General features: G+C 45.1%; 1 protein-coding gene across 35 annotated transcripts in view; it reads left to right on the top strand.

The window, feature by feature from the left end:
* The window catches only part of CELF2 (CUGBP Elav-like family member 2), a 955,758-nt gene that overhangs the window by 659,304 nt on the left and 282,007 nt on the right, over window positions 1-14,447 (top strand). For 2 of the 35 annotated variants that reach the window (XM_072749576.1, XM_072749571.1), the window contains exon 1: window positions 10,972-11,536. The exons of 31 other annotated variants lie outside the window; for them this stretch is intronic. The gene's annotated coding sequence lies outside the window, so the exon portion shown is untranslated. Of the gene's footprint in view, window positions 1-10,921; window positions 11,537-14,447 lie in introns of those variants that run through there. 2 more of the 35 variants (XM_072749566.1, XM_072749582.1) reach the window with 2 other exon arrangements.

Genomic DNA, 14,447 nt, shown 5'->3' with positions numbered 1-14,447 from the left:
TTCTTTTTCTTTCTTTCTTTTTTTTTTTTTTTTCCCCCAGGGGAGGCTCACAGTTTTGCTTTTGGTTTGCAGATTAGGACACCACCAAGAGTCAGCTATTTGTCCGTGCAATATGTGTGCCACAGCACCACAGAAGGGAGGGTCTGGAAAGTACTAATGGTTTCCAGTTCATTAGCACCAATAAGTTCCCCTGCCCCCGTGTCTGTTTCCCCCACCAGGGAGGGACCTCTAATACAACGGGGCCGGCGTCACTGGTGTGCCACTTGTGTAGCAGTGCAGAAAATGTATTTTTATTTTTCCTTAAGAGAGAGCTCTTGCTAAAGCTAAGAGAAATGGAGCTGCACATTCCTGGAAAAACCTTTGCGGGAAACAAAAACTAATTAGCGCCGCAAATGTGATGCTCTCAGGTAATTGTAAAATAATTATTCCCCTTTAGCATCATCACTGTTTAATTGTGTCATCCAATAGTCTCATGCTCTGAATCTAGATGTGAAGGGATGGAAACCACCACCACCTCCTCCTCCTCCTCCTCCTCCTCCTCCTGGGGATTTCTTTTTCATTTTACTGTGAGTGTTAGACTCCTCCTAAAAAGGACTCTTAAAAGAAAGGGGGCAACAGGGAGATTTTGAACCGGTTCGCCCTTCCCATTTGTCCTAAATCACGACAGAAAGTGATTACTCCAACTGGTTTTATAGAAATACAATTCCAGTTATGTGGTGGAAATGCGTGGTGAGCATATTTGAGATTTACACGTTCACAGAGCTACACTCGGAGTTTTATGAACGGCCTGTTTTATGAACTGCAGATTGTATATTATGTTCAGATATGGAGAGTGATACTTTAAAATCAGCTGATCCTTTAAAACGGAATGCTAATAAATATGTAATCCTACGGCTCTCAAAATGACAGATGAGTACAAATTCCGTTTTTGGTTAAATTTTAATTACTCCATTTGAATGAATGCCTCAGAGCCAACTTGCCAGCAAATTATTAGACCCATTTTTTTTTTCCTCCTGAAGATTTATGTAAATTAAGTTTAGGCTGTATTTAGACTAAAATATCATTTGGGTTTGTTATTCCGAACTTCTCTACCAGACTCCGATGGCCTTTTACTTAAGGTCAGATTTTAAATAAATCTATTCTGAGGAGGTCTCTGTTTAAATGATCTGTGCTCCCGTTTGGTGAGCAGAACGGTTAAGAGTCAGTCCTACAGAGAGATGACCGGGTCACGAGATTCCTTTAATAGTAACATTGCCTTAAAAACTGGGTTTTGGGGATGTTTTGATTCTACGCCTCTGTCATAACCACAGACATCAGTACCCCCCCAGCCCATCAGCTGTTTTGTCTGACATTTATAGGCTCCTGTAGGGCCTGAAGATCCCCTAGTTGCACAGATGATGGTGGTGACTCACTCCTCAGAAGGCAATTAACTTCAGCTGATTGATCTGACATTTTGACATAACTTTTGGACAGTATAACATTTTTTTTTTTTTTGAGTTCATGGGAGAGTGACTAGTTCTTCAGCTTTCATACTAGGATCTCAAGTTCTGTGATTTGATGCTGAAATGCTTAACTTGCATGCTTTTTTGTAAAGAAAGTTCATAGTTTGACTCAAGCTCATTAAATTGCCAGGTGGTATTTTATATCCTTTATCATAAAGTCTGTCTTCCGCTTCTCCTGGTCTCCCCCTGTCGCAAGAAACTTGAACCGCATTTATCTGCCAAAAATAAAAACAGCTGGTCCTTTGATGAGTTAAAAGAACCAAACCAGGGATGCCTGGGTGGCTCAGCGGTTGAGCGTCTGCCTTTGGCTCAGTTCGTGATCCTGGGGTCCTGGGATCTGATCGAGTCCCACATCGGGCTCTCTGCAGGGAGCCTGCTTCCCCCTCTGCCCGTGTCTCTGCCTCTTTCTCTGTCTCTGCTTCTCCCTCTCTCTCTGTCTCTCTCTCTCTCTGTCTCTCTCATGAATAAATAAATAACATCTTTAAAAAAAAAAAAAAAGCCAAACAGTGCTCTTCATGTGGCTGTGGTCAGTAGGCATAAAATGTGTGTGTGTGTACACATATGTATACATATATTTGCATGTATATATGTATGGAAATACATATACAGAAGCTATTTTATTGGGCATAATTCTTTACTTCCTTAAAATACCTTCCCCTTAGTGATCTTTGGCTATAGAAGCTATGAAATTGCTACAACATGGCCTGTGTTTACAGATTACTATCTTCATAACTGATCATTTTAGGGTTTAGAAAGGTTTAGCATCTTGACCAAAAGTGTATTCAGATCAGTGATCCCACTAGAAATAGGTCTCAGGATGATGCTCTCTTTGGCCCAGAGCCTCTGAGTAGCTTCTGTCAAAGGTGAGGACAAAAGTCCCCTCTGATAGAGTTGTCACACCTTATAGGGGAAATAGCTGAGAGTTGAGGGCCCTTTCTAGCCTTGCTGCAAAGTCCTCAGACCCGGAGCAGGGGCTTCTGTTGCTACCATCAGGATCTTTTAGGTTTGGAGCAGGAGGAAAGACTCTTTGCAGAGCCACCTGGACAGTTGACCCTAAACGGATATTTTCTTGAGTAGCTGGAGCTGCCGTGGCTGGGCCACACTCCTCACTTTGTGCCTCCTGACCGCTGCCACCCTCTTCAGGATGCATATCATGATCCCATGGCTTCCCGTCCCTGTTGCAAAGAGCCCCTGAAATTCTAATTGTGGCCAATGAGAGTTCAGCAGACTAACAGAGCATCTGGAAAAGGCTGACATTACAGGAGATGTCAGACTTGTGTGTGGGGGGGTGGGGGGGTAGAAAGAAGTGGTGGAAACCATCCTACAGGTGCATCAACACTCCCCACCCACCCGACGGTTTTCCTTGTGCATCTCCGGGGTAAGACATTGGGTGTCGCGCAGGTGAAACAAACAAAGGTTGAAACATGACATTTCATTTGCTCCGTGAGAAACCTTCGGGGAATAATAAAGACCCAGACGTCGTGGAGGAGCACGAGGGAGGCGGGCTCTGGGAGAGGAACTAATGCATATTTAGGGAGCCAGGCTGCTCCGTGGACTCTGCGCTTCTGATTCCGTGCACCCGCTTGCTCTCCGTCCTGCAGGCGCAGCGGCTTCTGGAATTTGCTTTCTGCCTTGCTTGGGCTTTCCTGATGCTATCTTTCCTCCTCTTGTTTTACCCTTCTCTAAGCCCGTCTCCTCCAGCCCTGCTCGCCGAGGGGCCTGCACCTGCGCCCACGGAGCCGGGAGGGCAGCGCGGAAACCCCTCGGCCACCGCCGCGCGGCCAGTTCCACGGAGCAGCTGCGTGTTTCTCTGCACAAAACTGTATTTTGCCTTCCTGCATTAGGGAAGGGGTGTTGAGTTTTCTGCTTGAGCAGAGGGGGAGCATATTTCAGAATGATTAACTTTATGGAGGCCATTGTCTCGGGCAGCTATATTTGGCTCCACTGCAGCTGTGTTTGCTTTCTCAAAATTGTCACCAGGAGTCCTCCAACTGCAATCAGTCCCTTCGGTCCACGCCGGTGACATCCTTCCTCGTGACTCCCGTCGTCCACGCAGCCCATCTCTCCTTGGTGTCAGGATTGAAAGGCGACCCAGCAGTCCCCGAAAAGCCTGGGCGCTGGTTGACACGCCTGGCGCCTCCATCCCAACGCAGTCCCTTAATACCGAGTCGTGTCCGTCTTGCGTGATGCTGTTACCTGTCGGGATTCTTCTTCCCTTTCATCAAAAGCCATATCTTCTGGTCTCTCTTTGTCTCCTCTTTCTCTTTTTCTTCTTCCTTTTACCCTGAGATGTCAGAGGGTCGCATCCAACAGGTGCTTCATGCCTGCCTTTACCTGTACTCACTAGAGCACACCTGCTGGCATTGGTTCACTTCTGGTCCTGAGAGGTGCTTTACAAAACCCTGTGTTGGCGTGGACACTGAGGCCAAGCGCTCCCCTCTTTTCAGTAAACACCGGCCACAGAATTCCCTTTTCTCCAAGGAATAGCTTCAGAAATGTTTTAATTCCACTAGCCGTTGCCGGGGGTGGGGTGGGGGTGGGGTGGGGTGTTATAGTTTTAGTTAGAAATCACTTCCTCTTGGATTGTTTCTGCTCATCGGGGTCCCTTGCCCTGTGTTGGGGTCTGCTTGGGTGAAGTCGGCCGAAATCACTAGGGATGTTGCTCTAGGGTGTCTCCAGCAGCGACGTGCAGGTCCTTCAAGACGAGACCCCCATCACTCACTCAGCAACAGTCTCAGGTGTTCCCGGGCTTGTCTTCTGGTTCGTTCTGTGGCCATTTCTGGTCTCAGGTGACTTGTCAAGATTCCTCATCTAGAAAATAAGGCTATTAAGATACACTCCTTACCTGTGCCACGGAATTGTTGTGAGGCTAATGCTGGGAAAAGAATGATAGCCTAAATATTTTATAGCTTCACGGTACTTAAAACTGACCACAAGTTCACCTGCATTTCCTGGGAGAGTCAAGTACAGTGAAACCTCATTACAGCTGACCAGTTAATGTGTTCTCCCTCAGAACATTTGTGCTTTAAAGTCTCAGCCAAAGACCCATAAAGCAGTATTGCTCCCATATAAACTTCCAGAAAATGCTCAGTCCCCAGGACAACATTGTAAAGACTGATTTTTTTTTCTCTCTCTCCCTTTTCTGCATGATGATTGAGAAATAAAATGCGGTTCATCTTCCAATTGTGAACTTGTGGTCAGACCTTCCATTCTGGGATAGGGTTGAGGCAAAAAGCAATATCTTTATCCAATATCCCCATCTGCGTGTTCTGAAGGAAAAAAAAAAGCCCATCTCTACACCAGCTGAAATAGATTTTGATTTTCTTATGGGGAGAGAATCAGCCACACAATGTGCAGGCTGGTTCCCAATAATGGGACTCCCAACGCTCGCCAAAACCCAGCCATCAGGACTGTGGGATGTGAATATGGAAAGGGACTATTGTCGATCTTGGCACCTAACCCGCTCATGAGGTGCTCAGGCCACAGAATGCCTAGAGATCAGAGAAGGAGAGTCTCCAAAGGGGGAAATGACCTGGATAAGGAGTCAGTGATGTTTAGGAGGTGGCATAGTGGGTATGGGGTGTATCCGGGTGGTGCCCGGCTGCAGGATACATCATAGTTGCTCTGGTCTCTGCTTTAATAAACAGGCACTTCTCCCAACGGAGCTGCTAGGGTCCTTGAGGTCCTAAGATACCAGAGCTGCCTTAGCTAGTATGGAGATTCGCTCCTAATGTTGATAAGTCATTCAAGTGATTAATAAGATCACACCTGTTCAGATTTAGTGCGGAACCCAGCAGCCTGAGTCCATTGGTTGAAAGATGTTCTCAGCGTGATGGGCCAGGGGAACAGTTAGCACTTGCTCTGGCTAAGAGCGTGATGTTGACTGCGGATCACCGGGTCACTTGTGTGACCGCCCAAGCTAAGTGGGCCCTGCCTCCTGGGAACAGACCACTTTGCATAAGGGTGAAGCAGGCAGTGGGAGCGTCGTCACCATCAGAGATGACTGCGGATCCCGAGCTTGGTGGGAAGGAAAAACTCAATCTGCGGCCCAAAGCTGGCCAAACCCTTGGAGAAGGGCCCCGCCGCCCAGATACTCCAAATGTTCCTGGGCAAATTGATTGGTACTTTGCAGTGAGCACATTCTATCTTCTCAGGGTCAAAGAAGTCTAATTAACTTTATAGGCAGCCTTGCAGTCGGGCCAAGATTTTGTGTCCAGTTGTTATAAAAAGTGACCAGAATTGGACTAATGTCAGCCAGGGAAGCCGCATGGTGGGCTTTATCTTGCCCCTAACTGTGTCTTGTTTTTCAGGTCTTCTCAGAACGTGATCCTTTTATCCAAATTGATTTCTAGTCGTCTGTTCAATAAAATAATGATGTCTACCCAGAAGCCAAAAAAATGTTTTCTCATGTCAACAAAGCTATAATTCTCTGACAACTAAATACTCCTTGTTAAACGTTTTTCTCCTGATTACTGATGCTTTAAAGGATGCCGCCTTCCTGTGGGTATACCTTCCGAAGTATTTTATGGTATTAGCTGGGGATAGGGGCCAGCCATCAGGCTAAGGAATTCATATAAATTATCGATAATCTTCAGAACAACTTTGCGAGGTAATTTGTTTCATTCCTATTTTGCAAGTGAGGAGAAGGTTCTAGAGGATGGAAGTACCCCAGTGCCCATTTCCAAAGCTCAAGGTCTTCCTCTTGTGCTACTTCACATTCTGGTCCAAGAGGCTGCTTTGGTCTTTTGAAGGATTCTTAGACTCTTCTGTGACCATGAGCAGATTAAATTTCTGCATATGTTGGTGAGTTGGCAGCTGACGATGTGGATTCTGAGTATGAAATACAGTTTCTTAGCTGTGACCTAAAAATGATCTACTTTTTACATGTTCTTTCACGTAAATCGCTTGGTCTTTTTTATTTCATAGGCAGACCAATTTCTGAGTCTAGAAGGCAAGAGTGTTGTGACCAGTGTCAGTAGAAAGGGGCGCCATAGCAGCGTCAGGATCTCTTAATGCCTGTTTTCCCTTATTACACAGATAAAGAAACAGTTAACATTGAATGTTAAGGTGGATCCTTATTCTTCATCTGGTTATAATATATCATTATAACTTTATATTTTCATGAAGAGGCTTCTTGTGAGGACTTCACTAGGCACCTGGCCTTCCCCCTCATTTACTTCCAACTTCATTTTTTTTTTTCCAACTTCTTAATTTCTACATCTGATTTAAATGAACCCTTGGCCCTTCTCGGGGGCACCTTGAGCCAGAGCATGCCGCCTTGTGAATTAGAAAAAAGCTTTTGGGTGACGTTCTGTCTCCACCATCCACCTCAGTGACTTCATGCAACATCCTGTTACATGCAGTTTCACCACTTCCTTCATACGTGGACCAGCTAAGGAGACAGTAGCATAAGCAAGTCTCCAAACCAGTGGATTTTAGATGATTGACAGTTGTGACAGTTGTGTCAACTTGGGTATGGTATCCCATCCATTTCTACAAACTTGGCACGTCCCCCCATAGCTTTTGGCTCAAGTGCGTAAACATTTGATGGGATTCTGAATCTTCAGCAAACCATAGATTTCTCTTTCATGGCTAGATACCCAATGTAGAGGAAGGGATCATGGACAAGTTGGAGTAGAATCCACGCATGGGTTGGTCTAACCCTCAAATCGTTTCATATCGAGTATTAGCTTGTCGAAATGCCTCCACTTTCGGCAGGAGAGAAGCGTCGCAACCGAAGAGGATGTGATTTGAGTGGAGTTTCCATGCCCCGTGTGCTTATTGTATTCTTGCTACTGATGCAAACATTATCTATAATTACATTTTCAAGTGACTGAAAATTGTAGGCTTTGTTGAACAAAAATGCAGCCAAAGAATGGAATGTATACCCACTCCACCCTCATTATAAGGCTTTCAGAAATCAGCCTAGAGGGCCCAAGACCATGGCTCTCAACTACATGACACCAGCTCCCTTCTCTGATGTTTGGACACTTTGCCAAAATGCTGGGTTCCCAATGATGATCATACAATGGGAAGAAAATGCTATTACTGTTTTAGCACTTGGTTCCCTCCATAGTCTCCTCAGTCACTGTGGCATGTCCTCTCATGAATCCTCTGTTTCCAGGATGGAAAACAAGAAACCACGATTGGATTTAGATCCAAGTGTGATGGGCCAGTTTGAGAGAGTTGTTGAGATACAGACACTATTGCCTTCCTGGGGCAGATCCAATTATATCTCTACGATATGGGGTGTTTTCCTGCTGCACCCCCTCCTACCTAGGATGTGATTTAAAAATAAAACAAGGGATTCCTGGGTGGCTCAGCGGTTAAGTGCCTGCCTTCAGCCCAGGGCGTGATCCTGGAGACCCAGGATCAAATCCCACGTCAGGCTCACTGCATGAAGTCTGCTTCTCCCTCTGCCTGTGTCTCTGCCTCTCTCTCTCTCTCTCTCTCTCTCTCATGAATAAATAAATAAAATCTTTAAAAAAATAAAAACAAAAACAAAACAACACAGACTCCGGTGTAGACATGACTATAAGGTAGGCTCTCCCTTTGGTCTGAGAGGCTGGGCATGATAAACATGCTGGCCAATTTAGCTTTTTTTTTTTTTTTTTTTTTTTTTTTAAAGATTTTATTTATTCATGTGAGAGAGAGAGGCAGAGACATAGGCAGAGGGAGAAGCAGGCTCCCTGTGGGGAACCCGAAGGGGAACTCTACTCCAGGATCCTGGGATCATGACCTGAACTAAAGGCAGACCCTCAACCACTAAGCCACCCAGGCGCCCCAAATTTAGCTTTTTTTAGACACAGGATGAGATCCTCTTTCTAATTTTAGTGAGAACTTACACCACTTGGAATTAAAAAAAATAAAAAAAAAAAGAATGTGACAAGTTATACCTTAGTAGTTCACTCATCGGTTCCCTGGTTTTAGGATGAAAATAAGCAATGAAATAGAAAAATGTTCCTTGGTTTTGGAGGTAAACAGGAGGAAGAGGTTACAATAACATTGTTACTCTATTGTTGCTGTTTTTCAGGTACCTGATTTATCATTTATGTGGTGGTTCAGAATGTCACAGCTCACTCTCCAGACCCTAGTAGAGTTTAAATTCTTGGGCAACTGAAGAAAAATCATGGTTGATGCTCGAATCCAAAATAGGAGCAAACATTTGACAGGTGGTTCAGAAAACCCACAGACTGTTCCTGATTCTGTGGAGCCCTGCCCTGACAGGGAGGACAGACATGCATTCAAACAGGTGTTTATTAGGTGATAATTAAATTGCAAACCGTTGAAATCTGTTTAGGTCCGCTGTATACCCAGTGAATTGGATGTTTCTCCATATATACCTAATGGGTTGTACCTTCTAACATAAATTACAGAGGCACTTGAATGGCTCAGTAGTTGAGCGTCAGCCTTTGGCTCAGGTCATGATCTTGGGGTCCTGGGATCAAGTCCTACATTGGGCTCCCCGCAGGGAGCCTGCTTCTCCCTCTGCCCATGTCTCTGCCTCTTTCTCTCTGTCTCTCATTCTGTGTCTCTCACAAATAAATTTTAAAAATCTTTAAAAAAAATAAATAAATTACAGCTTCTCAGGTATGTTGGGTTTGGGACAGACCACTTTACACAGACCATAAAAATAACCAGCCGTATTCAGGATTTTTAACGTTCCTGGAATGGAAATTAACTCTGGTGTCCAGGTAAAACGCCTTCTGTGTAATAAAACACGTCAACAAGTGTTGCACATTTTTATTTATTGTGTATATATATATTTTTTAATGTAAATGGATTGTTATAGCTTTTGAGGCAGGGCCTCTGCCATGAAAACAAGACATGGTCTCCATAATATAATTGGCCAGTTTCAAGGTATAAATGAGAGCAACTCAATTTGTGTACTCCATAAACTCCTTTTGTGAGTTAACAAATACCCTTCTCTTGTTCAGGGCCCTTGTTTTTTTTTTTTTTTTTTTTTTTTTTTTTTTTACACTGGTTATGTGTTTATGTCTCTAAGTGCCTGGGCTTTTGGTAGCTTGCATTCCTAACCAATCAATCAGCACAACTTCCTTGAAGAAATGTAATTAGCCCAGAACCAAAGTAAGTTAGCTTTTAAAGTTGTCTGATTCTCGAGGTTTCCTGTTCGCCCCTACAGTAGCAGGTTGACTCCACGGCGGCCTGGTAAATTCAGCTCAAGTCCGAAAGTACATGGTAGTTTTTCAGTTTAAACCGCAGATTCAATAGTTAAAATTAAGTCGGAAAACTGAGGAGTTTAGGATTTATGAGTCACAGCTGACCTGTTATTTGGCTGAATCGATCAGTTCATTTGTTGTCCTGTGGAAACCACCTAAACATTTTCTGTACTGAAAATTCCGTTGGTTTTTTTTTTTTTTTAACTCTAAACTGCCTCCCTGTGAACAAGAGTTGTAACTTTTCTTAATCATCATTCTCAAAAAAAAAAAAAAAAGTCTCATGATGTACTGGTTAGCTCCCTGTTGCAGGTGTTACAAATTTTACAAAATGTTAATCGTAATTTCTACTCTAAGTGAAACATTTGGTTACTCTGAGCTTTAGTCACCGCTGTTGACTTGGTTTCTTCTTCTGTTGACTTGGTTTCTTCTTCGGAGAAACGCTGGTTTAAAAGGAGAAGGATCTGCACTGTTGTGTTGTTTGGGGCTCCTAAAGGATTTCCTTTTGGGGACCTGAGAATAGAACTGTTTTCTAGCTTTCTGAAGACCTTCGTTCTTCATCTTGCAGAATCTCATTGGGTAAATAATATTGCCTCATCACTCCCCCCCACCCTTTATCTGGACCCTTCCTAGAGTTCTTAAAAATCACATTTCATGTGTTCTTTAAGAACCCAGTAGAGAAAACTGCCTCGGTGGAAATGCTCATGTACATTAGCACTTTTATGATGTTGGCTGCTTGGGTTGCAGAATCCAGGTAGTTTGAGAGATCGTGGGGGTGGGTGTGTATGTGTCTGTGTGTGTGTGTGGGGGGGGTGTTGGGATCAGCATTAATTCTTAAAACCTCTAATATTGCAGTTTTTTCTCATCTGAAACAGAGGCCAGAGTGTCCAAGTGTCCTAGTTCGTTAGGTCAGATTGGATCTGGAGTGATCCACAGGATTAATCGTGCAAGCAAAGAAATCTGGATTCCCTCCCGTCTGCCCTTTTGCCGCCTGAACCTCCTTTAGACATGCTCTTTAATTTACACAAGAGCTGGAATCTTGAGGACAAGTGGGCATGGAGAGTGAAAAGAAGCCAATGGGATAGCAGCCACTTCCCTGGCGCTCGGGACAGGACTTCAAGCTCCTTTTCATGCCCCCGGCGCTCAGGGTGCAGGGAGTGGGTGTCCTGGTTAGCTGGGATCCTCCCAGTTTACGCCAGCTGGCCTGGCACTGTCATTATCAGTGTCCCTCTGTCAATCTGAAAAGTGTCCAAGTTTGGATGATAAATTCTCGCATCTGATCCCGTGGTGCTAGCTTCCTTAAAGACAGCACAAGCGTGGTTGCCAGCTTTTGTAAGGCTGCACAGAGGACTAACCCAAACCCTCCCATGGAAGGGGTTTTCCGTGCTTTTAAACATTTAGAAAAGGCCATTTCTAGCCTCGCTCTCTTTCTCTGACCCATTCTCATGAATCTTCCATAATAGAAAATTTAACCAATGTAGCAAGAGCTCCTTCTGCGTCCCTAATGCGTCTGCACCCTGCTGGGCACTTCGGGATGTGCTGTCTCAGTAGCTCGGGCTTCTTCCCAGCCTGAATCCGGTGGACGCGCCCCTCCTGCTGCACCCGGACTCGGTGCCGGAGGACCCCGGGGACCAGCCTCCAGCAGGGCGACCTTTCCCTTCGCTCCAGCTTCAGCTCCTGAGACAAGGGCACTTCATTCTGAAAGCTCGTATCAGAAGCTCGGTTGCTTCTGCTTTCAACCGGAGCACAACCAGGGGGAGAAAATGACCTGACCGCACCGCCTTTGCGTCCCCACTGTCCTCTGTGACAGAGGAACCGGAGAGCGCGGCCCCAGTACAATGACACCGGGGTGCCCAGGTACATTTTTCGAATTCTAATCTCCGAGACACTTGGGCACTCTTCAGTGCTAATTGCTCTTTCTCATTCAGTGCTGGGGATTTCAGAGGATTCGTGGAACATGTGTGTTTAAGATCGATTTCCCGATTTTTACATTTATACCCAGCTGTTTGTTATTCAGGGCAGCCATCAGCATCCGAGTCTCAATGGACCATGTAATGTGCAGCTGTAGCCAGATGTAACGCTTCTGCTCCCTAACTGTTTCTGTTAGAAGCTTCGAGAGGCAGGCTAAAGACTGCTGATAACCCCGTTGCCTGCATTAATTTACCCTCTGGAGCTACACAAACTCTGCTTGGCAATTTTGTTTCATGACCAACAAGCAGCACAGTGTTTGCGATCTCCTTGCCTGGTAGTGATGTTGACACGGTATATATCAAGTATCTCTGCGTCGATATGAAAGGTACTTGTACGGCTAATTCCAATGGCGGGGAGCTGTCTGACGCGCATGCATAAATACCCGGGAAGCGAGGTTGTGCTTAAGAAACATCAGCAAGGATTCAAGTCACACCTTGGCCTGGATCAAAACAGGTTCATAAACTAGTCTTTTGAACGGAGGGACTTCGGATTTTAGGATCATTTCTCTCCAGTCTTAGCGTCAAACCTTGTTTCCAATTTGCATTTATTATTGAGATCCGTGTTGCCTTTTGTGTTCGTGTTACGTATCTTTGTTTAGAGGCTACCGGTTCTACTAAATTTAATTACTTCCCTTCGAGGCTTTAAATTGAGGGCAGCTTCTATTAATTGTTAATTACTCTCCCCTGCCATTTACACAGCGAAGGTACATTTACTAATTGAGGGTCTGTTCTGTGCAATGACAAGAGGCTTCTCCAGCCTCAATATTTACCTTTCTATGGGGAGCGAGTTTTAGTTCTCTAATCTTATCTTTTATTAAACATAAAAGTAGACAGTCTAGTGACAGATTAGCCATTCCTGTGATGCAGTGTTGTTATATATCCTGGAGGAATAAATGGGCATCGTATTTGGCTCTGTGCTGCCATCTGGTGGTGTCTCGATCTCTCTTAGCCCCAAGGCCAATTCCTGATGGGAAGGTGGCCCCCCTTGGGTCTGTTCCTTTGCTAGTTGGACCCCACATCCTCTCTGGGGGGTTAAAATGAACGACATTCCTCAACAGGTGGCTGTGGGAGGCATCAATCTAGCTCGGTGTTTCTTGTATGCCACCAAGTGCTCATGGCCTATCTTCTAGCTTTTTCGGCCAAATGACCGAACTCCTAAAATTCCTCACTCGACCTCCGTGGCACATGGTGGTTCTTTTTGCTTTTCTGATTCTTCCTGTCTCTCACCTCCCAACTCCCCACACCCAGTTCTTCTTGCCTCCTGACCGTGGGCATCTTGCCTCACTCGCTCCTTGGCCCTCTGCCTGTTATTCTCAACCTTCTCTTTCTTAGAAAGCTTGTCTCCACAGTCACACTGCCCAGACCGATGGAGGTTGGGGCGTTGGGGTGGGGGTGCAGGAACTGAGTCTCACGGTTTGATCTGTTAATTTTATGTGGGGGTGTTTGGTGAGCTGTGTTTCTGCCTCAATAGCCTGTGCTTGGTGTCAGTCCAGGAGGAGGTGGATGGCGCCTGTGAGCTCAGCAGTGGCTGCTTCCTGGGTGTTCTCGGGTTGGCCACGATCCCATTTCCACAATTTATTAAGAGCATGAATCCCAGAAAGGGTTTTGTCATTTGCTGAAAGGACAGCAAGAGTTGTTTCTTCGTTTATTCGACTCAGTGCTCCACAAGATGAAATTCCTTCCCAACCCAGCTTGGGCTCTTTCGTCTCTTATGACATTTTAGTCCTCTCTTTGAAATGGATCGGCTGTAATACTTGGCTTTCGTGTCATCATGTGCTCTGGTCCACAGCCCTAGAACTTTGAATTTAAAAAAAAAAATCATGAAGGTAGAGGGTGAGAAAGAACCAAGATACAGGTTGAATTCATGGGTGTGGTGAGGTGAAAAAAAAAATCTTTAGATTCCTCCTTATTAGGCTTATGGCAAAACCAAAGTGATTTTAGTTTGTGGTTTTTATTGGATGTTGTAAAAACCCTACAGCACGAAGAGTGCTGTACCTACAGGTAGGTAGCCACGTTAAATTATGACAGTCGTGATACACAGAGGAGCCACAGCAGGTACGGGCAGGTCTGTGTCCCTCTGTCCTTGGAGGTGGCTGCCCCTGGGGGGACCGAGCCTTACCTACAAGGATGTCATAGGTCAGTGTTTCGGGGGTACACTTCAGCCTCATTGGAGACATGACTTCTCCCTTCTGTCCTCCCCACCCATGCCTGGGCCTGTATTCGAGGAGTCCTCTGGCAAAGCCTCTGACCTACATTTTAAAGAGGAGAATGCTTCTCCTCTTGGAAAGACTGCATCAGAGGTGGTTTGCACTGTGTTACGTCGCCAAGTTGTGCCGGTAGAGGTACGTGGTGTGTGAAATTGAATGGTCTTTCCGACAGTAGTGCTTATTAAGTTATTGATACGGGATGGTTGTCGACTTAGGCAAGGTGTGAAGAAAATCCTATTAGGAGATGATTACTCCTCTACCGAAACGCATTAGGGAGAGCGGTGGTTATGGTGCAGGAACAGTAGGAATTCTGACGGGACTTCTGTGATCAAGCAAATATTAGGCACTACACGGGCCCAAAAAGGAATTCTAGAGTGAAACTTAGGATATCCATTTGTAGCACTGATTTTGTACATATTGCACCTATATACACTTATGTATCGTGTGTAAATTACAGATGGGGGGGGGATGAAACGCTATTTCTTGAGGATTATGGTTTAAAAATGTGCCGTAGCCTTTGTATAGATACCCCACATGAAACCATTTTAGCATTTGGAACCCCATCCATGAACTTAAAATCACGACAATTAT

The sequence above is a fragment of the Vulpes vulpes genome, chromosome 2 (genome assembly GCF_048418805.1).
Source record: "Vulpes vulpes isolate BD-2025 chromosome 2, VulVul3, whole genome shotgun sequence".
Classification (NCBI taxonomy): domain Eukaryota; kingdom Metazoa; phylum Chordata; class Mammalia; order Carnivora; family Canidae; genus Vulpes; species Vulpes vulpes.
Note: the sequence above shows the minus strand (reverse complement) of the source record. Positions and strands in the feature narration are given on the sequence as shown.